This window comes from Oryctolagus cuniculus, chromosome 11, assembly GCF_051225735.1.
Source record: "Oryctolagus cuniculus isolate XC-2025 breed Fujian yellow rabbit chromosome 11, ASM5122573v1, whole genome shotgun sequence".
In the NCBI taxonomy this organism is placed as follows: Eukaryota; Metazoa; Chordata; class Mammalia; order Lagomorpha; family Leporidae; genus Oryctolagus; species Oryctolagus cuniculus.
The window spans coordinates 10,036,609-10,056,958 of NC_142877.1; positions in this window are offsets into that span (position 1 = coordinate 10,036,609).

Here is a 20,350-nt window from a genome sequence, read left to right on the forward strand (position 1 = left end):
GAGGCACAGACACAAGTCCTGCAAGGCCTCCCCGTGTCCCCCACGGGACCTGCACCAGCCTCCCCATAAAGGTAGTGGGGGTGACACATGTCGGGAGGGGCTGCCCAGTAGTTCTGCCTCAGCTGGCGGGGATCGGAGCTCTGGGGAGGGGGCATAGGGAGTGTCTTCATGCCCTGTCCTCCTTGGTGGTTGACCATGACATAGAGGATAAAGACCAGCGTCCCAGTGCCAGGCCCTGCCCTGCTCCCTATCCCCCCCCCCCCCGCCCCGTCCTGGGTAAGGTGGCCACAGCTGCCTCAGCACGGGATCCACCTGGTGACGCGGAGTGGAAATATCATCCAAGACCCGAGGGCCCCATTAGAGACTCCCCTGGCACCTGCTTCCCATGACGCACGTCCGGAAAGTATGTTTTCCGGCTAATTAGCTCTACCTGGCCCAGCCTAGTGGGTGTCATAGAGATCGGGCACTGGTGTCACCATAATCACGCCTGAGATTTATGGAATGACCTTTTTTTCTCCCCTCGGAAGTGGCTGTGAGAGGCGGGGCCGCTGACAGTGCTAAACAGATGGAAATATAATGTGGTAAGAACTAGGAAATGGAACCTTTTAAGACTCAGGGGAGCGGGAAAGCAAATGCCACTTGGAGGTAGCAAAGGGAGTGCCTGACAGAGCAGCAGTGCTGGGAGGGCAGCCTCGTGCCCCAGGTGCTGAGGGCGGGGCGGGGCCGTGCCGGGAAGCGGCTGGGTGTCGGGGTTTCTGACCTGTCTCGCAGATTCTGGCCCGTCCTGGTGACCAAGGCAGAGGCGTGGATCAGGGACCCCGCAGACCCTCACTGGAGGACGGGGCCAGGGGAGGGGGTGCTCCAGATCCGGACCCTCACCCTGGAGTGGGGCTTAGGGGGTCCCAGGCCCTAATTAAGAATCCAGAGGCTTCAGGGTACCTCACAGGCTCCTTCGAGGCTTTTCAAGAGTGTGGATTTTCCATGTTTATTCTCAGCGGAACCTGTTTCTCCTGTGGAATCTGGTGCAGAAAGCCCAGCTACGAATCAGGTGGAAATAGCGTCTCTGGTCAAAGTGTGGAGCAGGATCCTCAGGGGGCCTCTGTTCTGAGCCCTGTGCAGTTCCCTCTATACACCCTGGGGGGCGCTGTGTGGCCATCACCGCTCTGGGGGAGGCGGCCGCATGGCCCTCTGGGGTCCCAGAGCATCCCTGACGCTTAGCCCAGTGCTTCTCCAGGACTCACAGTGGGGGAGGATGGGAAGGCTGATTTAGCAATGCAGATTCTCAGGCCCCACCTCTCAGCAGGGCTGGAGCTAAGGCAAAGTCAGCAAGGCACTAGCCCTGGGCACAAAATTTTACTGGGGATGGGGGAGGGGAGCCAAAAAACTCAGTCCTGGAGACAAACGGCATTCCAGTGCAGATTTTTTTTTAATTTTTTTTTTTATTTTTGACAGGCAGAGTGGACAGTGAGAGAGAGAGACAGAGAGAAAGGTCTTCCTTTGCCGTTGGTTCACCCTCCAATGGCCGCCGCGACCGGCGAGCTGCGGCCGGCACACCGCGCTGATCCGATGGCAGGAGCCAGGTGGTTCTCCTGGTCTCCCATGGGGTGCAGGGCCCAAGTACTTGGGCCATCCTCCACTGCACTCCCTGGCCACAGCAGAGAGCTGGCCTGGAAGAGAGGCAATCGGGACAGAATCCGGCGCCCCAACCGGGACTAGAACCCGGTGTGCCGGCGCCGCAAGGTGGAGGATTAGCCTAGTGAGCCGCGGCGCCAGCTCCAGTGCAGAATTTTTAAAAATGCTGTCAAAAAAAAAAGTCCATGGTGAACAAAAGTCTAAGTAACGCCAGGGGCTGTTCTCCACTTGGGTGACTGGGTCTCACCCGCCCCAGCCTAGCGCCCGTCTGGTCCCGATGCCCCTCGTTCTCCCCTGAGACACCTCTGATTGGCCACGGGCAAGGCTCCAAAGAAGCAGAGGTGGAGCCTTTCCCACCTGTTCCCGGTGGCTGCTGAGGCATGGAGGCCCCACCCCGTGGACGGGGGTCCAGGTAGGCACGAGCTCCATGGACAACCCCACCCTCACCGCCAGGCCACAAGATGCCTTCCGCTGGGATGATGCCTCCCCTGCGAGACAGGGTCCCCATCAGCACCCTTGCACTTCAGATCAAGCGGCTGAGGAATTGCCACGAGACGTGCCTCGGCAGCCGTAAAGCCGAGCCTGAAAGGGTCTTTCCATTTCTTTCTGCAGAGAACCGGCTGTTTACCCAAATGACCTATAGCAGCCCAAGCTCACTTTGCTGAAACACATTTAAAGTCAACAACTGGACTTTTAAAACAAAGCCCAGGATGGTGCTGGTTTTCCACCACGTTTGTGCTTCCTTAGATGGGGGACCCCAAAAAGAAGCCCTTAGACTCTTCCTGCAAATGAGGAGCCCCCTTCATGGGGGGACGGTGTCTCCATGGAGATAACCGAACAGGAGATGCCTCAGCACAGGAGTGCGAGGGCCTCATGGTGGACATGACAGCTACTTGGCAATGACCTTCAACTGAGGTCCTAGAGATGCTATAGGGCCGGGAGGGGCTCCAGCAGAAGTGGACCCAAGCTATGGAGTCGCATCCCACCCAGGCTGCTGAGTTGTTCAGCTTCCCACAGAGAACACAAATACTAAGATTTGCCGTCTTCCACTAAAGGCTGGATTGGCCTATCTACTGCCCCCACACCCACAGCAGGTGCTGGCCGGAGCCCAGGACTGCAAGCTCAGTTCCCAGCACCCCTGGTGCCTCGGTGGTAGACACCACCAGTTGCTGACTTCAAAACTGCCCCCCAAGCCTCCCCCACCCAAGTTCCCCCGTGCGTGCCCAATGCTGGGATTTATGCCAAACTCAGCAATCCCATCAGCCTTTGCCAATGAGACATGGGGGCGGGGGGGGGGGGCATGTGACCCAGTCCTGGTCAGTGAGACCCCAGGGGAACTCTGCGTGAGATTGCCCAGGCAAAGCTTCCCTCTGAAAAGGGACATTCAAAACATGTATATGTATTTGGGAGGCAGAGTGGCACAGGAGAGGCAGACACCGAGAGCGCTCTTCCATCTGCTGGTTCACTCCCCAAATGGCCACAACAGCCAGCTCTTGGCCAGACTGAAGCTGGGGGCCAGGAACTCCATCAGGGTCTCCCACGAGTGTTGGGGCCATCAGCCACTGCCTTCCCAGGAGCACGAGCAGGGCTCTGGGTCAGAAGTGGGGCAGCCAGGACTTGAACTGGTGCTCATATTGGATGCAGGCATCCCTGCTGATGCACCTGGAAAAGCAGCAGAAGATGGCCCCGGAGCGTGGGCCCCGGCACCCACATAGGAGACTCAGATGGAGGTCCTGGCTCCTGACTTCAGCCTGGCCCAACCCCAGGTGTTGTGGCCATTTGAAGAGTGAACCAGTGGATGGAAGAGCTGTGTGTGTGTGTGTGTGTGTGTGTGTGTGTGTAACTTTGCCTTTCAAATACATAAAATCTAATACAAAAGTTGGACTTCACACCCTTCCAACAGGCCCACTGGTCTTTAGCAGAGTCCACCTGCAAAGCGGCCTTCCTCTAAGCCTCGCTGTTGTGTGAGGGTCACATCTGGGGCAGCAGAGAGGAGTGAAAGCCCTGGGACAAGCGGAGGGACCGGGGTTTTGGAGCCAGGGAAGCTCAGGTCGGATTCCCCAGCAGGTCGCTGCCTTGGTGCCTGACCCTGGGCAAGCTACCGGGCCTCCCAGCACCTCCAGTTCTTTCTCTGTAAAAGCGGAACAAGAACACCCACCTCACATGAGGATGTGACAAAACACAGCACACAGGTCACCCAGAACGGAGTCTGCTGGCTCAGGGCACAGTAGCCGTTGCTGCCCCTGGGAATTAATCCACGAGAGCTCCCCGGCCGCCCTGGGAGGGGTCTGCGCAATGGACCATTCACACAAGATGGCAGGGGACACGCCGCAGCCCCGCTTCGCAGAGCTGTGCCAGGGACTCTCACACGCCCCGCGTTTGCCTGCCCGCGGAGGCTGCTCATTGCAAATGCGCTTTCACACTTCGTCACAGCAGACTTGGCAGGCGCACGATTGGGAGAACTTTTCATTAGCAGTTAGATAATGAATGTGGGGGAGCCACAGGGCTGCAGACTCCCCGGCATCCAGACGGCACGCCCAGTCTTCCCCCACCGCCACGGCCTGAACCCCGGGGGCCAGGGTGTGCTCTCTCTGTTGAAAGTCATGGCTCTGGCCACTGAGGAGGGGGTAATGGGTGTCCACCCTTCTGGGCAGCAGCATAGGGTGGAATAAAGGGCTGGACCCCGTGCCTGGATCCTGCTCCTAGCATTCAATAACTGGGTGGCCTTGGGCAAGGTACTGAAGTTCCCTGAGCATTGCTCTTCCCATCTGGAAAATGGGCATGATGATCACACTTCCCTCCGAGCACTGTGGGGATGGGGAGAGGAGTTGATTTGGGGAGGAGGGAGTTTCTTGAGGCTGGCACTGTGCTGTAGCAGGTAAAGCCGCAGCCTGCAGTGCTCGCATCCCATATGGGCACCGGTTCAAGTCCCAGCTACTCCACTTCCAATCCAGCTCTCTGCTATGGCCTGGGAAGGTGGTGGAAGATGGCCCAAGTCTTTGGGCCGTTGCACCTGCGTGGGAGACCCAGAGGAAGCTCCCGGCTCCTGGCTTTGGATTGGTGCAGCTCTGGCCATTGCAGCCATCTGGGAAGTGAACCAGTGGAAGGATGACCTCTTTCTCTGCTTCTCTGTAACTCTTTCAAATAAAATAAATAAACCTTAAAAAAAAAAAAAGAAATGGGGCTTTTTACTCCTATTGCCATTATATTAGGTAGGACTCATAGTTTCCAAATATCAGAAAACACAACTAAAACTGGCTTAGGGAAAAAACATGTCACAAGAGGGGTGGTTGGGGACAGGCCCCCTTATAGGCTCACATAACTGCAAAGCCCAAGGGCCATGGCGAGCTTCAGGTCCAGCCACAGAAGGCCATGAGGCGCTTACAATTTCCATGCTGTGAGCTCCACTCTTGTGTCCCCATGGCAATTTCTGGCAGCTCAAGACACTCCCTCATGGTGACAACATGGCTGCAGAAACCCAGCAGCCCTGCACCTTCTCAAGTGCAACAGGAAAGAACAAAGTATCTTTAGAGTAACTCTAAGTTACTGAGAGTCACTCTGATTGGAACAGCTTAGGCCACGTGTCCATCCCTGAGCCAATCAGTGAGGACACGAGGAGGCAATGCTCTGATTGGCTACGCCCTGGGAATTTGGTCAGACTGTGAGGGATGGAAACAGAAGTAGCCTATGGTGCCCTCCACTGGGAAAGTCGACCTTGTGTTCGGTAAGTGAATGACCCAGGGGAACCTGACCATTATTGCAAAGCATCTACTGCTGATACTTTGTATCTGAGAGGCGCTTATGACTGTTACAGTCTCAGGGCTGGTGCTGCACACCCAGCGATAATGAGGCAAACACAGATGCGGCCCAAAGCCCCAAGGGGACAGTGATGAACACTGCAGGGCCCATCTTTTGCTGACACCTCCTTTGCAAACACAGGCAGGGCACCCCAACAACCCAGCTGCTCACGGTCAACATCCCGTGGCAGAGAGAGGGTCTGGGGAACAAACAGGGGACACCTGGCTGCTAGCTTTGGGTAGGATTTGCGAGGGAAGCGATCCTGTGTTGGAGGCCTGGTCCTGGGGAGGCAGTGGGACCTTTAAGAGGTGGGGCCTGCAGGAGGTGGGTGGAGCCACTGCCCCTGGAAGCCGTGAATGGAGACCCCAAAAGCGGGAGCCTGAGCCTGACCCCTCCCCGTCCCTGGCTTGCTGTCTCTCTCCCGTAGTGTGTGCTCCACCCCCCAGGACAGGCCAGGGGCCTCCCAGGCCCAGAAGACTGCAGTGCCACGCTCTTGACCACCGAGCTAAAGACATAAAGTCCCCAGCCTTGGGCGTTTCATTACCTCAATGGGAAAAGGACGGGGACACCCAGCCCTGCAAGCATGCATCACTCTGATTTTGCAGGAGGAGGGAGGGGTGTCCAGCTGGGGCAGGAAACTTGCTGAGGCCACACCCAGGACCCCCTGCCACCCCGCTGGACAGCCCAGTTCTCCTTACACAGAGCGAAAGGCAGGGGGCTGGGTGTGCTCAGAGAGAGACTCCTGCTCCCCAAAAGCGCATTCCCGAAACCCCGGCCTGCCTCGCCCCTCTCACCCTCTCAGCAATTTCCACAAACCCCGCCTCTGCTTGCTCCGGGAGGCAGGGAGCAGAGAAAAATCTTCATTTTGATCTCTTTCCAGCTGGCCTCCCACTGAGCTCTCATCTCCCCTGGACCGGCTTTCATTCCCACATTGACCCAGACTGCTGGGAGGGGAGAAGCGAGTGAGATGGAAGCAAAACACAACACGCCGCAGCCAGGCAGGGGACCAAAGCAGCCACGCCGCAGCCAGGCAGGGGACCAAAGTTGAGAAGCAAACCTAATGCAAACTTAGAGCAAGTAGTGCGTGTGGATCTGAAGCCGCAGCACATTGCACGGCGGTTTCACTGCAAAACCTCGCTGATCCAGCAAGGGGCGGAGGCTGCACCCCTCAGGAAGCCTCGATGTGCCCTTTGGGCGGCCACAGCAGCTCTCTCCCGGCTACAGGCAGAAGCAGCCGATTTGCCATGAGCCTGGGGTTGGAGCTCCCAATGCTTGCTGCTCAGAGGTGGCTCACGGGCCAGCGGCACCTGTCCCAGCAGGGCCTGAACGATTCTTAGAAACACAGACCCTCAGTGCCTGCCCAGAACTGGGGGGGGGGGGGGGGGGTCAGAGGAGCCCGGGGAGTCCCCGTACCAGGGGACATTTGAGAAGTACTGGTCTCAAACATCCGGGGGGACACCTGGAGCACGGTGAGGGGGGCTTACAATCTGCGGGCGACCACCTGGGTAAGCAAGGCCTCCTCACACTCAGCCGGCCCAACAATCATTCTTTTTTTTTTTTTAAGGTTGATTTATTTATTTGAAAGTCAGAGTTACAAAGAGAGAGAAGAGAGAGGGAGAGAGAGAGAGAGAGAGGTCTTCCATCTACTGGTTCACTCCCCAAATGGGCGTAATGGCCAGAACTGCGCTGACCCAAGGCCAGGAGCCAGGAGCTTCTTCCAGGTCTCCCCCGCGGGTGCAGGGGCCCAAGCACGTGAGCCATCTTCCACTGCTTTCCCAGGGCATAGCAGGGAGCTGGATCAGAAGTGGAGCAGCCGGGACTCGATCCAGCGGCCATACGGATGCAGGCACTGCAGAAGGCGGCTTTACCCGCTACGCCACAGTGCCGGCCCCTGCTCCTTTCTTTGGCTTGTAGTCTCAGCTCTGAGAATCTTGTCAATTCTGACCAATCTCCAACTTCAGGGAGCAGAGGCGGCCGCGCCCCACCCACGACAGGCCTCCCTTTCCTGGCCTCCCTTGCGGCCAGGGCCCACGTGCAGGACATGGGCTGAACCATGTCCCCTCTCTCCCTCCTCTCTCTCTCTCTCTCTCTCTCCCTCTTCTCTCTCTCTCTCTCTCTCTTTCTCTGCCTCGCGCTCTCACTCTGTCTCTCTCTGCCTTTCCCTCTCTCTAGTTCTGCCTTTCAAATAAGCAAATCGTTAAAAAGGAAGTACATGAAACTTAAAAATCATCAACAAATGTGCATCTTCATTATTCAGTTAATTAGCAAGATATAAGATTGACCTGGTTCATCCCTCTGACTTCCGGCCTAGTCCCCAGGGAGACCCTCACCCCTCTGACTTCCGGCCCTAGTCCCCAGGGAGACCCTCACCTATCTGACTTCCGGCCTAGTCCCCAGGGAGACCCTCACCCATCGTGCAGTGAGACCGGGCAGTGCCGTGGGTGGGTGCAGAGTCTGATTGTCTCCTGCTCCCAGAGGCCCCTGGTTAAAAGTTACAGTTTAGTCCGTGTAACAGGAGTACCATCAGTGCCAGTCCGCACACCCTGGCTACTTGGGAACCCTCCCCCCCCCATCACTGCGCGTCCCCTCCCCTCGGCCCAGCACTCTGCCTCCTCCCCTTGCGGCTCTGCGGCTGTTTCAGTCGGCCGCCACCGGTCCGTGGTCCTTGCTTCGTCTTCAGTTGGCGCTGCCAGGTCACTCCCGCGGAGGCACGCGTCCTGGCTGAGCGGTGGTCCGTGGCGTGGACCCGCAACGCCATGGGTCATCCATCGGCGTGCACCCTTGGCTGCCACTGCCAGGTCCCCTGGCCGCTAGCTGCTGCAGAGCGAACTTGGCCTCTACTCCGGCTCACCTGTGAGGTTGGCCCTGAGAGCCCCGGCTTCCCCAGCGTGGTGATTCGGGGAACATGGTGGGGGGGATGGGACGGCAGAGGTCCCGTCCCTCCCAGCTGCCCGGCACGCCCCCTAGCGGCTTGGGGACTGTCATCACCCGGGCCAGCGGCTAAGGGGCTTCTGATGCCCGCTGGGACGCGTCCCATATCACTGCGCCTGCGTTCAAGTCCTGGCGGCAGTCCCCCCCCCCCCCCCGCCCCCAACGTGTACTTGGGAGGCAGCAGGTGATGGCTCGAATGGTTGGGACCCTGTCATCCCCTGGCCTCTGGCATCTGAGAAGTGAACCCGTGGATGGCTCTCTGCCAAATAAATGTTTTTAAAAGAGGCCAGTAGCAGCTCTCCCAGAGGTGGGAGACCCGCAGCGTGGGGAAGCCTCCAGCTCGCTGAAGGGGTTTCTGGGGTCACACATTGTACTGAGCGTCACTGACCTTTTAAAGCCTGGAGCCTTGACGTCCTGGCTTCTCGGCCAGATGGGACCTCCGGCAGCACAGGGTCCGTGTTTCCAAGCAGACGCTGGTGCAGCCAAGAGGTAGCCAGGCGCTAGCTGGGCTCCGGCTGTCCTTTGACTCCCCTGTTCCCACCCCCACCCCCGTGCCGCAGGCTGTCCTTGGCCTTGTCACTGCCTGCTGGGCCGCCTCTCTTCTCTCGCTCTGCACTCGTGATTTGTTCTCAAAGCGGGAGACGGAACCGACTTCAGGGTGCGCGTTTCCTGCACCCCACACCATTTCCCATTTCCATTCCAGGTGTGGCCTCTGCTCTCTATGGTACTGGGAGGAGGTAGGAGGGAGAGGCTTGCATGCAAATGAGCCTTGCGATTCCTTGGTCCGTGCGGGTGCTGCCGACATTGGAGCACATGTGTGCACACGCATGCCTGTGTACCAGGAACTGGAGACGGCTCGCCTGCACGGCTGTGTAGGGCCCCCCCCCCCGAGTTGTGCGGTTCGTTCCTTGTCCTTCATCCCCACCTGCTGGTCATGTCAAGAACTGCATCCTGGGCCGTTGCTGCGGCTCACGAGGCTAGTCCTCCACCTGCAGCACCCGTACCCCAGGTTCTAGTCCCGGTCGGGGCGCCGGGGTCTGTCCCGGTTACTCTTCTTCCAGTCCAGCTCTCTGCTGTGGCCCGGGAGTGCAGTGGAGGATGGCCCAAGTCCTTGGCCCCTGCACCCGCATGGGAGACCAGGAGGCACCTGGCTCCTGGCTTTGGATCGGCACAGTGCGCCGGCTGCAGCGGCCATTTGGGGGGTGAACCAACGGAGGGAAGACCTTTCTCTCTGTCTCTCTCTCTCACTGTCCACTCTGCCTATCAAAAAAAAAAAAAAGTACTGCATCCTGGAGTCCAGACCACGCCCCGCTCTGACACTATTGTACCTATCCAGGTTTGCACATTTCTGTGAAATCAGCAGGAACCTTAAAGCACCCCTGCAGCTGGGAGAAGTCCCTTCAGGGCTGCCCTTAATCCTCACATTCTACTGGACTCCACAGTGTCAGCGGAGACTCACGTGGGCAGCCTGTCAGGGGCAGGCGCTTGGTGGGGCGCTCACAATCGAGGTTGGTTCCAACCTCGGGTTAGAAGTCAGTCCCGGAACCTGGTCACACAGGCACGTGAAGAGTGCAGGCTTCGGCGCAGTGGCACGTGCCTGACCGTCCTCGGGGTCACCCCTGTGTAGCTGAGGCTGATGCCTGGGCAAGCGACCACCCCCACCCACCTGAGCAGGCTCTGCTTCCCGCACAGCCGGCAGCACTGTGGCACGTGGGTTTTCTACCTTGTCATCACCCACCGGCGCCGATACAGAGAGAGCGTCGTGCCCTTCGGGGTTGTCTGGTGCCAGCTGCCTGTCAGGGGTTAGTGCTGTTCTCACAAACAGCTGCTCTTTTAAATGGGGGGGGGGGAACACTCTGCACATGCGTGAAAGCAGGTTTGACCAGAGAGTGAACACGACCAGGCATCCCGCCACAACATAAGACGTGGATTGCTGGCGAGGCTTGCGAACATGCAAAGCATCGCTCACAAAGCGCGAGTGCAGGGGCCGGCAGTTCTATACCTGTGGCCCGCACTGGCGAGCTCGGGGCAGAGCCCCGGCCCCGGGCCCGGCTCCAGCTTCCTGCCGGAGCAGCCCCTGGGAGGCAGCGGTGATGGCCCAGTGATTGGGTTCCTGCCGCCCACAGGAGAGACCGGGGTCCCTCAGTCCCGCTTCAGCCTGGCGCGGCCCTGGCTAGTGCAGGCCTCAGAGGACCCCTCTCCTCTCAGTGTGTGTGTGTGTGTGTGTGTGTCTCAGAGGAAAAAAGAATATAGTTGAAGGCAGAATGAAAGAACATTTTTCTGCTGCTGGCTTAGTAGCGTTCATTGAGAAACAGGTCTCTCTCCTGGCCTGTTGGGAGAAGCAGTTGTTACAAATTTGGGGGGAACAATTTGGCAAAAATGATCCCTATACATGATCTTTGCCCCACTGATCCACGTCTAGAAAATGATTCTAGAGAAACAACTGGAGATAGGTAGAGATGGAGATACGGATAAGGATACAAAGTGTCCCCTGCCTTAGTCTGCAGTAGATAAAAGCATTGGAAACCACTGGGGGGTGTGAGTCCCAGCCCTGACAGCAGGGCCTTCAGGGGTAGAAGTGCCTTCCCATGTAGTCAGTTTCCCTTGTGTTCCTGTGTGTTTTACTTATGCACTTACAGCGCCTTTCTGAGAAAAGGGCCATCAGTTTCAGCAGACTGCCAGAGAGAACTATGGTGCACGTGCACACACACGCACACTCATACACTCACACAGACACATGCACACTCACACACTCATACACGTACACTCATACGCACTCACACACACTCATACACTCACACAGACACACGCACACTCATACACATACACTCACACAGACTTGTGGTTTCCCACACATGCTTTCTCCTATTGTCCTTGGAGCTTTATTTTGCAACGGAGAACATCTAAATAGTTAGACCTCAAATAAGAAAAGTTTTGATCCTACTTTTAAAAAAAAGTGTTGAATGGTGGTTTAAAAAGAAAATCACAAAATTCACCATCCCAGCCATTTTTTTGGCCAGGCCAAAGCCAGGCGCCTGGAGCTCCATCCGGGTCTCCCACGTGGGTGGCAGCGCCCAAGCACTGGGGCCCTCGCTGCTGCCTCCCCAGATGCAGGAGCAGGACGGGACCTGGCCGCCCGCCGTGGGGTGCAGGGCCCCAGGCGGCTTTGACAGAGGGGCATCTGCAGGCTGCAAGCCGGAGGCCACCAAGGGAAAAGCAGGCGCCTCTCAGAAGGCCTCTCCGCCTGGAGCTCCCGCAGGGACAGTCAGAACCCTGAGCCTGGCTTGCTTCCCGTCCTCCTGTGCGCTGCAGAGAGGTGCGGTGATAGAATTAGGCAGGCTGCCCGCAGCTTGCCTTGACCGAGGAGGGGAAGTGCGCCACCGGCCACTCAGCCCTCCCCAAACCCGGGGGACAAGCAGGCGCGGTGTGGAGCCCAGTCAAAGCAGGGTCTCACTTTATTGTAAAAGGGAGGTGTATATGTAGCTGAGGTACAGAGCGGATGGTACAGAGCTAGATGAGCTGATGCGGGCAAGGGGTGGGGTGTTGTGATGCAAAAGGGTCTTCGCCACTCCTGTTATACCACCTTGATGATCCTTAGGCAGAAGGGCCCTGGGGCTGGGGTGTTTGCCACCAGGGATTTGAAACTTAGAGTCAGGTTTTCAAATTCGAGGCAGGCTCAGGAAGTTTCCTGTAGGCCTCTCCGGATTCAGGCTCCTCCACAAGAGGGTGCGGGCCCCACATCCGGGCATCTGACAGACTCCAATGTACACATGGAGTTTAGGAAAGGCCGCGGCTCCACCCAGGGAGCCACAAACCCGCTCTGTTCCTCTGTCCTCACCCAGGCCAGACAGCTGGGCCTGATTCTCAAGCCCAGGGTTCAGATGTCACCTCACACCGGTCACAGGGGCCCAGGCCAAGCCGGGTGAGCTCTGCCTCAGTTTCCCTATCTGTGAAGCAGGGACAACACGGCACTCTGCCTGTGCTGGGTGGGCGAAGTGAGCCGATATTTACAAAGCTGTTAGAACCCTGGGTGCTTGGGGCGCCTGTGACCGTGGGGAGGACCTGGGTTGAGTTCCAAGCTCCTGGCTTCAGTCTGGCCCAGCCCTGGCGTGAAGCAGCAGAAGGAAGCGCTCACTCTCTCTTTCTCCCTCCCCCCCCCTCGCTCTTGCTCTCACTTGCTCGCTCGCTCTCAGTAAATATACAGCTAACCATACCCGAAGTGCTGTATAAAACTGCAGTGATGGCGAGGTATTTATTTTAATGTAATTAAGGGAAAATTAAGACAATATAGAAAAATCTGTGAATTCATAGATATTGCTAAAAAAAGGCACAGGTGCACGGGGCGTTTAAAGTGGCCTGGCGCCCCCTGCTGGTCCCGCGCGGCTGCTGACATCAGCGCCTCTGCTCGCTTTGCTCCGAGCTGGGCTTGGACGCGGGGTTCGCGGTTCCTGGCGAGGCCGGAAGTGGCCGGTGCGGAGCCATGGGCCTCGTGCTGTGGGTGTGGCTCCGCCGGGAGCCCACACACCTGCCTGCTGTGGTTCCGTAGGAATTAAGGGCTCAGAGCAGAAAGGGGACCCAGGATCCAAACTGGGCCCAGGCATTGCGCTCGCTTCCCAGCGCAACCTGGACTCCTCAGGGTTTGGCCGCGGCTCGAGGAGGCCTCCCCACTCCCCCGGGCCCTCCGACACCCCGGGAGGAAGGCTGCGCCCCCACTGCGCCCCTGCGCCATCTCAGTGCACCGCACAGCTTGGCTGAGAACGCAGCCCTGATCGCTTACCGCGGCTCCCGCGCAGCCGGCTTCCTCTCCCTCCATGAAGCTACACGGGTCCTGGCCCCGGGCTCCCCACCGCCTCCAGGCCCTGCATAGGACGCTGGGAGCCCTGGGAGCGTGCAGTGCCTGCCTGAGGCCAGGCGGCAGTGTCCTCGAGGGGCGGCCTTTGACGTGTGCCCCACTGCCCGCCCGGCGTGCCTGCCCCGGGTGGGATCGGGCGAGCTAGGGAAGCCCCTGGACCCCCGCGTCCTCCCCCTCGCTGCTACTGGCACGGTGGGCTCCCGGGGCCAGCTTCAGGCCGCCTTCCCTCCTCCCGTGACTCATTCCCTGCGTGCGACATTTTCACAGCATCGTGGTCTCCATGGAACTTTCCACTCACAGCAAAGAGCAAGGGGTTACTCATTCCCTGGGCTCCCAGATCGGCAAGGGAGCCGTCACCGGCGCTGAGAGCTACAAGGGAGGGGCCGACCCCGATCTCAGACACGTCCGGCAGACTTTTTAGAAAGCCGTGGAACATGCCAGACCCTTGTTCAGACCCAGAGCTGGTTGCCAGAGTGATTGATCAGTCATCCAACAAATAAACCAGGGAACCAGGAAGTGACGTTGAAGCCATGAAGCCAAGGGGACCCCCCCCAGGAAGCCCCGGAGGGGGAGCAGTTTGAAATCGCACGTTTCAATTTCAAGTTCTTCGGGTTGAGTCATTAGGGAAGGCTTTCCTGAGAAAACAACACAGGGGCCAAGCAGAATAGCCCCCTGTGCAAAGGCCCTGGGGCCTGTGTCTGGTGTGTGATGGGCAGCTGGGCAGAGGCAGCAACATGAGGCCAGAGAACAAAGAGGGCAGATGGGAGTCCTCTGGGTAGCACAGCGTCAGTGAGGGGGCGCAGGTGTGACAGGGCCCCAGGGCATGAGAGGGGCACAGGTGTGACAGGGCCCCGGGGCGTCAGTGAGGGGTGCAGGTGTGACAGGGCCCCGGGGCGTCAGTGAGGGGGGCACAGGTGTGACAGGGCCCCGGGGTGTCAGTGAGGGGGGCGCAGGTGTGACAGGGTCCCGGGGTGTCAGTGAGGGGGCGCAGGTGTGACAGGGCCCCGGGGCGTCAGTGAGGGGGGCGCAGGTGTGACAGGGCCCCGGGGCGTCAGTGAGGGGGGCGCAGGTGTGACAGGGCCCCGGGGTGTCAGTGAGGGGGGCGCAGGTGTGACAGGGCCCCGGGGCGTCAGTGAGGGGGATGCAGGTGTGACAGGGCCCCAGGGCATGAGAGGGGCACAGGTGTGACAGGGCCCCGGGGCGTCAGTGAGAGGGGCACAGGTGTGACAGGGCCCCGGGGCGACAGTGAGGGGGGCGCAGGTGTGACAGGGCCCCGGGGCGTCAGTGAGGGGGGCGCAGGTGTGACAGGGCCCCGGGGCGACAGTGAGGGGGGCGCAGGTGTGACAGGGCCCCCGGGCGTTAGTGAGGGGGGCACAGGTGTGCCAAGGCCCCAGAGCATGGGCAGGTTCCCCGTGGCCACTGTGAGAGGACTGTGGTGGCAATGGGACCAGGGAGGAATCATGGTGAGAGGCGGGCAGATCCCAAATGGACTGTGGAGGCGGTGTCCCTGAGCTTTGGTGGCAGAGGGGCTGTGGGGATATGAGACGGGGCTCAGGAGAGATTCCTAGATGCGAGGCCTCTCACATGGAAGGGTGGTGCTGGGAAGGGCAAGGTGGGCTCGAGGGAGATCTGTGCCTCAGACTCGGCTTCTTTGGGTTCATCAAGGTCAAGGTGACCCCAGAATGAACTCGCAAAACCCACAGGTGAGTGCCGTGCCTGGGGTGCTGGGTCAAGCAAGGTGCAGTCAGCAGGAGGCAGCCCCCCCGCTGGAAGAGAGCTTGGGGGGACAGAGCACCGTGTGCCAAGCTCGAGGCAGCCCTGGGGAGTCCCCGCCCACTCCCGACACAGGCGGTGTCTTCTGAGCCCCAGCTGCTGCTGCCCGCCCAGCTCCCTGGGGAAGGCTCTCGATGAATGAGGAGCGAGGAACAGAAAGGCCAGGCCCCTCGAGCTGCCCCAAGTGTCTCAAACCCCACAGTCGTCTCAGCAGAAAGTGTGCGGACGGCAGCTGGCTCTCACATCGCCCTGGGCTGGGCCTCACAGGTGACACGTGTTGTCAGCGCCTGGGGACGTTTTCCTGTGCAACTCACTCCCTGCTCCCCGCGACAGCAGCGGGCGCAGGCTCTGGGCGGTTTTCCGTGAGACAGGCGGGCCTGGTGCTAGGGGGAGTGAGAACAGCAGGTGTTGTGAGCCGGCCGGTTTTCCTGACGTGATGTGGAATGAATGACAGTGGCAGATGTGACCCCTCCACCCCAGGGACCCCGGGCAGGGAGGCTTGGAAGGGACTGGGGCGTTCTGTCGGGGGTTCCAGGATGGGACCGACCAGAAGGCACGCGGATTCTGGATCAGTGGCAAAGAAACTTGGCTCTTGTGGGGGCTCCAGGAAAAAGAGGCCCGGGAAGCAGAGGCCGCCTTAGCCCAGAGCTGCGGGAAGCGCCTTCCTCCCTGCCCGCCCGGCTCCTGTCTCCACTCCCGGGCGTAGAACCTGGACTGGGAGACCCGCAGGCGTCTCGTCTAGCTACGCGGTCTCTGCCTTGACATCCAGGATTCATGCAGACCTGGGGGGACCGCCCCTAGCCGTCATCTCCTGGTCTGTTAGGCTCCGCACTCCTGAGGAATGAAATCTGTGTTTTAGTTTTTAAATTTGTATTTATTTCATTTCAGGCAGCAACAGAGAGAGAGAGAGAGAGAGAGAGAATCATTCCCCAAGGGGGTCATTCGACCTCTGAGAACCTTAAGGAACCCCACGTGGTCAGGTTCACAGCGCAGACCCCGGCTCCCAAAGGGTCCCTCACTCACCGGGAGCAGAGGCTGCGAGAATGAGAGATTGGGAGAGACGAGTCTGGGTTCTACTTGGTCTCACAACAAGGGCAGGGGACTCGAGTTCAGTCTCTGGATTTCACTTTATTTGGCATTCCTGTGACCTCGGGAATGTGACACAGACTTTCTATTCCGACTCGAAGGTGCTGTTGGCTTTTATTACGGGAGTGTGTCTGACCTCATTACCAAACCCCTAATGAGCCACCGTGGACAACAAAGCCAGACACAGTTTGAGATGGGAAAAGAAATCGGAACTCGTTTTCAGTGATGAATTTTGAGTAGCCTTGGTGTTGATTTAATGAGCACGTTTTTCCCAGCCCACTGCTGAGCCCTGGCTGCTGCTGGGGCACAACCAAGCCAGGCCGGGAATGACCCAGGGCTCGCTGGCCCCTCCTGGAAACAGCCCGGCCCTGGGCATCCAGAGACCGCACAGTGATGCCTGATGGGTCCAGAGAGCCAAAGAGGGAGGGGTGGGGAGGAGGAGCGGCCTGTTTCCCTGGGATGCCCTCCGTCAAAGAAGTGTGGCTCCTGGGCTGCACCTGCGGCTCACCTGGAATCAGGGGGTTACAATGCTTAGCAAATATAAACACAAGATGCCAGATAGATACATTTTTAAAGATTGACTTATGTATTTGAAAGTCAGAGTTACACACAGAGAGAGAAGGAGAGGCAGAGAGAGAGGAGAGAGAGGTCTTCTATCCGCTGCTTTACTTCCCAAATGGCTGCAACGGCCAGAGCTGAGCTGATCTGAAGCCAGGAGCCAGGAGCTTCTTCCGGGCCACCTTCCTCTGCTTTCTCAGGCCACAGCAGAGAGCTGGATCAGAAGTGGAGCAGCCGGGACTCAAACTGGTGTCCATATGGGACGCCCTCACTGCAGGCGGTGGCTTTACCCACTATGCCACAGCGATGGCCCCCAAATATAGATAGATAGATATTAATAAATATATATTTACTTAATATATATTTTAATAAATATATATTTTAAATGTCCCCCAAGAGGCAGTGCAACAGGAAGAGAGAGAGAAATCTTCCATCTGCTGGTTCAGTGGCTGCAATGGTCAGGGCTGGGCCAGGCTGAAGCCAGGAGCTTCCTCTGGGTCTCCCATGTGGGTGAGGGACCCAAGTATTTGAGCCATCTTCTGCTGCTTTCCCAGGCACATTAGCAGGGAGCTGGATCAGAAGGGGAGCAGCTGGGACTTGAACTGGAGCCCCTTTGGGATGCCGGCGCTGCAGACAGAGGGAGGCTTAACCTACACCACAGCACCAGCCCCTGCGCTTGGTTTTAGTGTTCTGCTACCAACAGAATGCAATTCCTTCTCGTTTTTATCTGCTGCCAGTGTAATTTTATCAAACTGAGCAGTGAGTATTGCATATCATTTTCCGCTGTGCGATGGCCGATTGGCCGGGAAAGTTTCCGTAACAGTTTCAGGAAAGCCTCGCTGTGAGACTCGCTTTTCAGCCTCTCTTGCCCCCGCGGGGCTTGGGGAGAGCGCAAGGTGGTCAGCCTTCTCCACACAGCGTCCCTGCTGTGTCCCCTGCTGGGTCCCCGCTGCAGGCAAAGAGGAGATTTGCAGGAGGCAGGGAGGGGCAAGGTGCCCCGGGCCTCCAGGGCTGCCCCTGGCTGGGGAGCAGAGAGAGCAGCAACCCCGCGGCGCCAGGATGAGCCACGGGATCCATCGGCAGGAGCCTTCCTCTGAGGCTGCAGGCACACTCTTCCCAGCTCATCACGCGTGGCGAGTGGCGACTGCCTCCCACGTGGGCCCCGCGTGTGCTGTGAGCAGGACCAAGCAACCGTCTGCAGTGGGGAGGTGAGGCCCGGGGGGCGGCCATAACGCTGCATTTCTGAGCTCTGCCCGTTCAAGGCTGGCCTTCACCTTGAACCGCCTTGGGCCAGCGTAGCTTGTGTTCCCCTCTGAAAACAGGAGTGGACCAGGTTGGAATCCTCATAGCCAGGTGAGCTTTGGACAGTGGGGCAGGTGTCACCAGGACCAGAACGAGGCCACCGAGGGGAGTGGTCCCGTAGCACAGGGCTGGGTTTGATTCCTGGCTCCAGTCCTGACTCCAGCTTCCTGCTAATGCAGACCCTGGGCGGCAGCAGCCAACGGCTCAAGTAGTCTGTCCCTGCCACCTGCCTGCGACAGCTGACTGCTGTCCTGGAGTCTGGCTTCAGCCTCGGCCCAGCCCCTGCGGCCAATGCAGGCACAGAGCGAGTGAGCCAGCTTACAGTAAGGAGCTCACTCGCTCGCTCTCTCTGCCTCACAGATAAACATAATGAAAGTAATTTTTACAAGTTTTTTTTTAAAGCCATATGCAGAAAATCCACTTAGAGTAAATAGTGGAGGGAAAAGTTTGAGACTTCATCGTGAAAAATGAAAGCCAAGCATGCAAGAGTACACTTGCTTCTCCTCACAGCAGCTTTTCCCTGCAGAGAGGAGGCGGGGAGGGGAAGCAATCTGTGTCCCGGTCTGAGAGGGAGCAGGGGCCGGGGGTGGCTACAGTTAGTAAAAACTCAGCAGGTGGTGCCTTAGGGTCTGTGCACTTCTCTGCATGTTTCTTCAACTAAATTTGTTTATTTATTTATATATTTGAAAGGCACAGTGGCAAGAGAGAGGGGGAGACAGAGATCTTTCATCCACAGGCTGCAACCTGCAGAGCCGCAGCCAGGAGCCTTGAGCTCCATCCAAGCACTTGGGACATTTTCCTCTGCCTTCCCAGGTGCGTTGGCAGGGATCTGGATTGGAAGTGGAGCAGCCAGGACTCGAACCTGTGCTTTGATATGGGATGCTAATGTGACAGGCAGCAGCTTAACCCACTGTGCCACAATGTTGGCCCCACCTAAAGATTTTACAATGGTCTCAAATCTGCAAATCCACCCATGGCTCTGTTAGGAGGCCACCGTCCATGGCCCTGAGTGTTCCTTGGGGCTGAGGCACCAGGAGCACGCACCCCACTGGGTTGGTGGAGCTGGGTGAGGAGCTGTTGTGATCCTCCAAACATTGGGCACGTCCTGGCTGGTGCTTCTCCTGCTGTGGTTTGATGATCCACGGGCAACAGGAAGCACTGGGCATATTGAATGGAAAAGTCTCTTTCTCATTTGCTCTCCCAGTCCTGTCCCCGTGGCCCCCATCAGCATCCAAACACCCACCCAGTCCATCCGGCCGCCCAAACCAAACCCTGAGCCATCCTTGCTGCCTCCTGTGGTCCTCCGGGGGTCTCTTGGTCCCCCACCCCTGCCCTAGTCCTAGTGTGGGTGGCCACATAACAGCCCCTAGGGACGTCCAGTCTGAGTCCTCGGAGCCTGTGAGTGTGGCCCTTCCCATGGTATAACAGACTCTACGGGTGGGACTGTGACTCCGAGATGGGGAGTAGCTTGGGTTACCCAGCTGGGCCCAGCGTTATCTCAGGAGTGCATAGAAGGGGTAGGCAGGAAGGCCAGAGTCAGGGAGCGCAGTGAGATGGAGGAGACAGGGGTGAGAGTTGGCGGGTTAGAGACTTAGAGGAAGGGAGGAAAGAGCCAGGGCCTGCAGAACCTGGTGAAGGCAGGGAAGGGCTCTCCCCTGAGTCTCCGGTAGGAAGGCAGCCCGCTGAGGCCCCAGGTCAGCACTTCTGACCTATAGAATAGAAACCTGGCACCTGCGTGCCCACGCAGTCGTCACGGCGAGCTGACCGGCACCTGCCCTGCCTCATTGACCATTTCTGTGTTGGATGTTCCAGAATGCACCATCAAAGGTTGTAGACGACAGTTAGCCCTGCTGTTTCCATCTTCTTGTTTTCCATCGGGAAACAGGCCTGGCACGCATTCCCAAGGGCACACATCTGTAACGTAGTGTCAGCCTGCCCCCTAGGTACACACAGAACCAGGAACAAAACCTTCCCTGGGAATAAGGAATGTGTGGCCGGAGTGCCTGCCCCTAGCTAAGTGCCCAAGAGTCCCGAGGCCTGACTCCACCCCCAGACTCCTACACAAAGACCCTGGAGTGAACCGCCGTGACTCTGTCCCCATCAGGCGACCACGGACAACCGCAGCCAGGACACACGCTTCACCCCAGTGGCAGTGCAGCCTGCTCAGTGTCCCCCGTGACTCCAAATAGGCTTCCTGGCGCGGGGCAGGTCCCCTAACACACTCGGAACCGTTGACAACTCCTCCCAGAATCCAATGGAATCCTTTCTGAGATGCTCTGCAGGGACAGGGGAGGCGGATCCCGTGTGGAGAACGGGACTCCCAAACAAGGTTGTGTCGGGGAGAGCTCCAGTCGGTGAGGACGGGACGGGGGTGGGGGTGGAGGGCTGTGAGGAGGAGGGGCTTAGTTCTCTGCATCT